Below are 6,405 nucleotides of genomic sequence, written 5' to 3'. Positions count from 1 at the left end.
GTCCCTGGAGAAGGATATCATGCTTGATAAAGTGAAGGGTCAGTGAAAAAGAGGAAGACTCCCAATGAAATGGATTGGTACCACATCAGTAGCAATGAGCTCAGGTGTAAGAACGATTGTGAGGATGGTGCGGGACCAGATAGTGTTTCATTCTGTTGTGCATAGAGTCACCATGAGTTAGAACCGACTTGATGGTACCTAACAACAACAACATCTGAAAGATGTCACTTTGCAGAAGCAATGTGTGCTGTTTCAATGTTACAATGATGGAATTGGTAGGTATGCCCAAATTGAACATAGGGTTGGTGATCCAAAAAGGGTGCTGAATGTTGATGCACATGCTTAAAAGCTCAGAGAGACTAATACTGAACCTAAGGATTTAGATGAGTATTCTCTAGTCATGGAATACATCCAGGTGAACCAAGCCTCCAAGATGTGGTGCTGCACTTATAGAGCTCAAGGTCAGCTCAACCTCTATAGGAGCTCCCCCTGCTACATTGAGGTGATACTCACTGGAAAAGGAGCTCTGATAGCGTAGTGGTTATGACACGGACTGCTAACCTCAAGGTCCGCAGTTGAAACTACTAGCTGTTCTGCAGGAGAAAGACGAGGCTTTCTGTTCCGGTAAAGATTTACAGCTTCAGAAACCCTGTACAGGTTCACTACGAGTCAGAACTGACTCCACAACATAATCACCACCACTACCACCTTACTGAAAAGGAACACATTGTTCCTAAACCAGAAGAGGAAGTTGCACAGAAGAAAAAGTTATCTCAGAAGAAATCAAAGAAACAAAAACTTATGGCTCAGGAATAAATTAAACTTAATATGCAAATAAAAGAAAAAGCAGGGGGAAAAGGTGTGAGCAGACGTCTAAGATTCAACTATTAGTCTCTACTTACCAAGAGTAAAAGAGAATGAAGGAAACCAAAGACTCAAGTAAGAAACCAGTCCTCAAGTCTAATAGCCCATAAGAACCCTGGCTCTTAAAACAGAAATCAGAAGAAATAGATGGTGCCCAGCTACCACTACCAACAGACCTGAAGTTCAGTTCTGACCAGATATGCAATAGAAGGTCCCAGTTAGACTGGGAGAAAATTGTAGAACAAAACTCGGAATTCATTAAAAAAAAAAAAAGAAGAGGAAAGAAGAATAAGTCAGACTTACTAGACTGATAGAGATTGGAGGAACACCAAGACAATTGCTCTGTTGTTGTTGTTAATGCTGTTGACTCAGCTCCAATCCATAGCAACCCTGTACAGAGTTTCCAAGGAGTGGCTGGTGATCTTGAACCACCGACCTTGCAGTTCAAATTGACTTTGCAGTCCAGTGCATTAACCCACAGCTCCACACCAGGACTCCAAGACTGTTGCGCTAAGATCCTCTTTTTACCTGAAACTGAAGCCACTCTTCGAAGTGAGCTTTCAGCCAAACAATAGTTTGAATTAAAAAATGAACAATATCACCTGTGAGTAATATGTCCCTTAAACAATTTACTATATGAGGCCAACATTTACCCAAAAGCAAAGATGAGAAGGCAAGGAGGGAAAGGATATTAGATCAATGGAAGCCATACAAATAGACTGGAAATCTTGAGATTGCTTACACATTGTGAGAATTGTAATTAATGTCATGGAACACTCATATAAAAATTATGGAAACTATATTCCTGGGAAACTAATATACTGTGTAAACCTAAAGCAACAATAGAATATTTGAAAAATATGCATGACCTTTATTTTTTCCTGGTAACTATACTTAGGAGAAACTCAGTCACTTGGCCTGTTATTTCAGTATCCCCATTCACACGCTGACAGCTGCTTGAACTGTCTTGTGGTACTCTGGAGAAATTGTCACATGTATTTGTTATTGTATTCTAGGTACTAACATTTCAGTCCAGGGAGGTGTGTGTGTGTGGGGGTGAAATACTAACCTCAGGCAGTTCTGGTTGAACCTTTTAGTTATGGTTTGAAAACCATTGCTCCACAGACTTGCTTATTATTTCCACATGATAGCCTTTGTGGGTTATGACAGATTTCCCTGAGGAGTCACAAAATGACAGGCATTACTTTCACAATGTCCCTGGCTGACAGTCAGGCCCAGCATAGTCTTCTTGTGATTTGGGGCTAAAGTCCCTCAATCTTGTGCAATAGATTGTTGTTATTGTTAAGTGACCTACAGTCTGTTCCAACTCATATCAACCCTGTATAAGGTTTCCAAGGACCAACTGGTGGGTTTGAACCACCGACCTTGTGCTTATCCTTTGCAGTCCAGTGCTTATCCTTTAGCACCACCCAGGACACAATAGATGTTGTTTGTTGTTGTTAAGTGTCTTTGAGTCAGTTCTGTCAGCTTGAGATCCTACAGAGAGTTTTGAACTGCTAACCTATGAGGAGCTCTGGTAACACAGTGGTTACGAGTTGGGCTGCTAATCTCAAGGTCAGCAGTTCAAAACTACTGGTGGTTCCTCAGGAGAAAGATGAGGCCTTCTGCTCCCGTAAAGATTTACAGCCTTGGAAACCAGTCCAGTGTTTATCCTATAGCACCGCACCAGGACAGTTGATAAATCCTGCTGTAAGCAGCTGTATTCCCATAAGGTCAGGAGACCTTTTAAGAACAACCCCAAAACAGCCCTGAAGCACATCTCTGAATCCTGGGACCTTATAGTTTATCAAGAAGGGTGAATGTTATACGATATTAGACAGACTATGGGTTTTGCAATTTACAGGTCTGGGTTTAAGTCTCGGATAAATGTTTTGAACAGTCATTTAACCTCACTGAATGTCACATATTTTCCTTATAAAATAGAGAAAACTAAAACTATCTTCTGTTATTGTTGAGTGCCATCAAATCAGTTCTAATTCAACAGTGACCCTGTGTAGGGTTTCTGAGGAGCAACTGGTGGGTTTGAACCACCAATCTTGTAGATAGCAGTCCAGTGCTTGTCCTACAGTACCACACTAGCAACTATCTCCTAGAAAGATTAAATATGATCGCTTGTTAATTTTTAATCATGAATTATTACCTACCTTGTGCCAGGTGTATTTCAGGTAGCAAGAGATAAAACAACAGATAAGCAAAGCCCGAGTTCTCATGAACTTTTCATTCTGTTAAGGAGAAACAAACGATGACCCAAGCCAAAAATAAATAAGAAAATAGTACAGTTAAAATAAAATAGTGATGTAATTGACAGTTACTTCAGTTTCTCTTTGTTTTTCCTTGGTCCAACCTACTCACTAACCTACATTTTCACAGTGCCTGAAGTCAGTGGGTGCTTGGAAAGGGCTTCGTGACTCCAATTTCAAGGAAGCATCAACGACCTAATGTGTCTTCATAGTTGCATATTAGAAGGGGACCAAGTCCTTGAATCAGAGGAGTTACCCTTTTCTTTTGGACTTTGTGTCTCTGTATGGCCAGTGGAGATGGTATTTGGGGGCAGGCAGACACATATCCAAGCTTTGCCTAAGGACATTCTGTTTCTGAATGTCTTGTGGATGTTGATGGGGAGGAATCCTGAGCTCTTGTTGGGGGCCATAATCTAATTTATCAAAGTTTATGATATTTAAGAATTGTTCTGATGTTCCTCTTCAAACACAAATTATATATTTGCCAAGAGAGTCAAAGATAATAAAAGTTGCCATTTCAAGTTGAGCCTTCTAGGAACACCTAAGTTGTGGCAGTCTCCCTTCCTCCATGCTGTTCCCAGCCCAGAGCTAGGCTCTCAAGGGCAGATGAAAACAGACCAGTTTCTGTCTTGTCAGTTCCAGCTCAGGGCAACACCATTGTGTCAGAGCAAAACTCTGCTCTATAGGTTTTCAATGACTGACTTTTTTTCATTGGCTTTTCTTCTGAGGCACCTCTTGGTGGACTCCAACTCCCACTCTTTCTGTTAGTAGCCAACTGCTAAACAGTGTGTGGCATTCAGGGACTTCAAAATGTAAATTCTGCGTGTTTCAGGTGTTGGCAAAACAGGGACACACACACACACACACACACACACACACACACACACACACACAGAGAAAGAAGTTAACTTTCAAAACCTTTTCCTGAATTATGGAACCAGAAAATCTTGAAAGATGGCATTCCAATTTCACATTTAAGTAAGTATTGAATTTGAACTCCATATGGATAGGGACTTCATAATCTTTTAGAATTTGGGGTTGCCATAGGTTTTAATCTGGTTCTGCCCCCTGCCATCTCCCGAAGCATCCCCTCACCTAAATTCTTAGAATTAATATAAAAGGCTCTCCTTAAATCTGGGACCCAGAGTTGGAATGTGGGGGACGTGTCCTGATTCATATTGCAATGCCCTCTGCTGCTCACTCTCTCTACTGCGATCCCCCATGTCTGGACCACATAGTCTCACCCGTCATCATGCAGTGGCATGATGTTACAGGGCCCTGACTTCTTTAGGCTTAACCTATGAAGTGAGTGATGTCTCCTAGACCATGGGGCAGTTTACATGATGTAAGTATTTATTGTTTTTCTGCTTGTGGTCTTGACCCTTGTCCCATCTTCTGTTGCTGTGGTAGGAGGCAAAAATAAGGGCCAAGATCTGGGAATGGGAGTTTTTTGACAGAAGCTCCACTTAGCTTTCCAAGCTTAAGCTGGATAGTACCAATTCCCTGGGGTAGAGGCCTGAGGCAGCTGCCAGAGCAGGAGCCTGTCCATTGGTCTCTGAGCCTCACTAGTTGGCCAATGGAAATGGACCACTATGAGGTGGGATCTGCCTGCCCCCTTGAGTACCAGCTGCTGAGGCTGGGCCAGCTCCTTCTCACTCTCTGACTTCCGTCTGCAGGTCTGACTCCACACCAGAGGGTAAGAGTAACTCTGTTGAAGTTCCAGGCCTGGGACAGGGATGAGCAGCTGTGCCACACTGGAGTGTCTAGCTGGGATGTGACCAGGCTCTCCTGATGATGGGGGTGGGGAGGTATGGATATAAGCAAAACTCTGGCCTATGGAGCTCTGGCCTGTGCAGCGCAAGGCTCCCACAGCCCCAAGAGAAAGAAGGGCTGTCCCTCCTAGTCCAATGCCTAGTTCTAGCCTGCCTTATGCCCATTTCACTCTGTGGTGGGAAATGGTTAAAGTGCGGTGAAGTGATATAGGAGGGTTGGCACGTGATTGGAGTGCAATTAGAAACAAGAGGAAAAGGGGATTGATCATTTCTTAGTCTGAGCAGGAAAGGCAAAGGAAGAGAATGATGAAGACAGGCAGCTTGAAGAAAAAAAAAAAAACCCCGAGCTCTCACTTCAAACAGACGATAGGTTGGAACCCAGCTCTCCTAGTAGATTCTATTCAACAAATATTTATTGAGTAGATTCTACGGGTTGGATTTGTGAGATATAAAGATGAGTGAAACATGGTTATGGTCTGCAGATCTGGGGACATCTATAGATTTGGGGATGTTGCACAAATGTGAAGGTATCTCACAGGTATGAATGAAATGGCATATAGTGAGAGCTTATTAAACTTTTTATTTTTTAGTATGTTTTCTGACAGAAGCAATTGTATCCCCTGACTCTTTACTAAGCCCAATCAGGCGCCCCCAGTGAGCACTGCCTTTGAAGCTCTCTGGTTGCTTCCATTGTGGCACCAGAAGGTCCAAGTGGGAGGGAATTTAAAGGCCAGACTGGCCACTCATGTGCCACAGGCGGCTGGTTACTGGTCTGGGGATGTTCTGGGGACTCAGTTGACTTATTCTTAGGGACTCCATAGGGAAAAGACCAGGTGCTCCTGAGTAAGTTTGGGGAATGGAGGCAGTGAGGTGGCTGTGATAGCAAAATACACTCAAAGGATCATGAGGATGTCAGCTTTGTTCTCAAAGTAGAACAGCAGGAAGGGAGCCCGTATTGCCTTCCTGCTTTAAAGTTTTGAGGAGTCTAAATGAGAAATGCAAGGCTTGCCTTTTCATCTCTAAGGTGGACAAGTATTCCATCTACCTCTTTCTCAAATTGGAGGACCAGCAGCCCAAGACTTTATCTTTTAGAGTTTAGAAAAAACCAAAAAGCAGCTACCATTGAGTCAACTCCAACTCATGATGACCAATGTGTGTCAGAGTAGAAATGTACTTCATAGGGTTTTCAGTGACTGGTTTTTTGGAAGTAAATTACCAGATCTTTCTCTGGAGGCACTTGAGCCTCCAACCTTTTCCGACAGTTGCTGTTGTTGTCAAGTGCCACTGAGTTGGTTCCGACTCAACAATCCTGTATACGGTTTCCCGGGAGCAACTAGTGAATTTGAACCACCGATGCTGTGGTTCAAACCAACCTTGCGGTCCAGTGTTTATCCTACAGATCCACATCTTTCTGATAGTAGCCATATGCATAAACGCTTTGTACCACCCAAGAACTTTAAGGAGCTGTTGTTGTTAAGTGCTGTCGAGTTGATTCCAACCCATGGCGA

Source organism: Chrysochloris asiatica, unplaced genomic scaffold (genome assembly GCF_000296735.1).
Source record: "Chrysochloris asiatica unplaced genomic scaffold, ChrAsi1.0 scaffold00135, whole genome shotgun sequence".
Lineage (NCBI taxonomy): Eukaryota > Metazoa > Chordata > Mammalia > Afrosoricida > Chrysochloridae > Chrysochloris > Chrysochloris asiatica.
Note: the sequence above shows the minus strand (reverse complement) of the source record.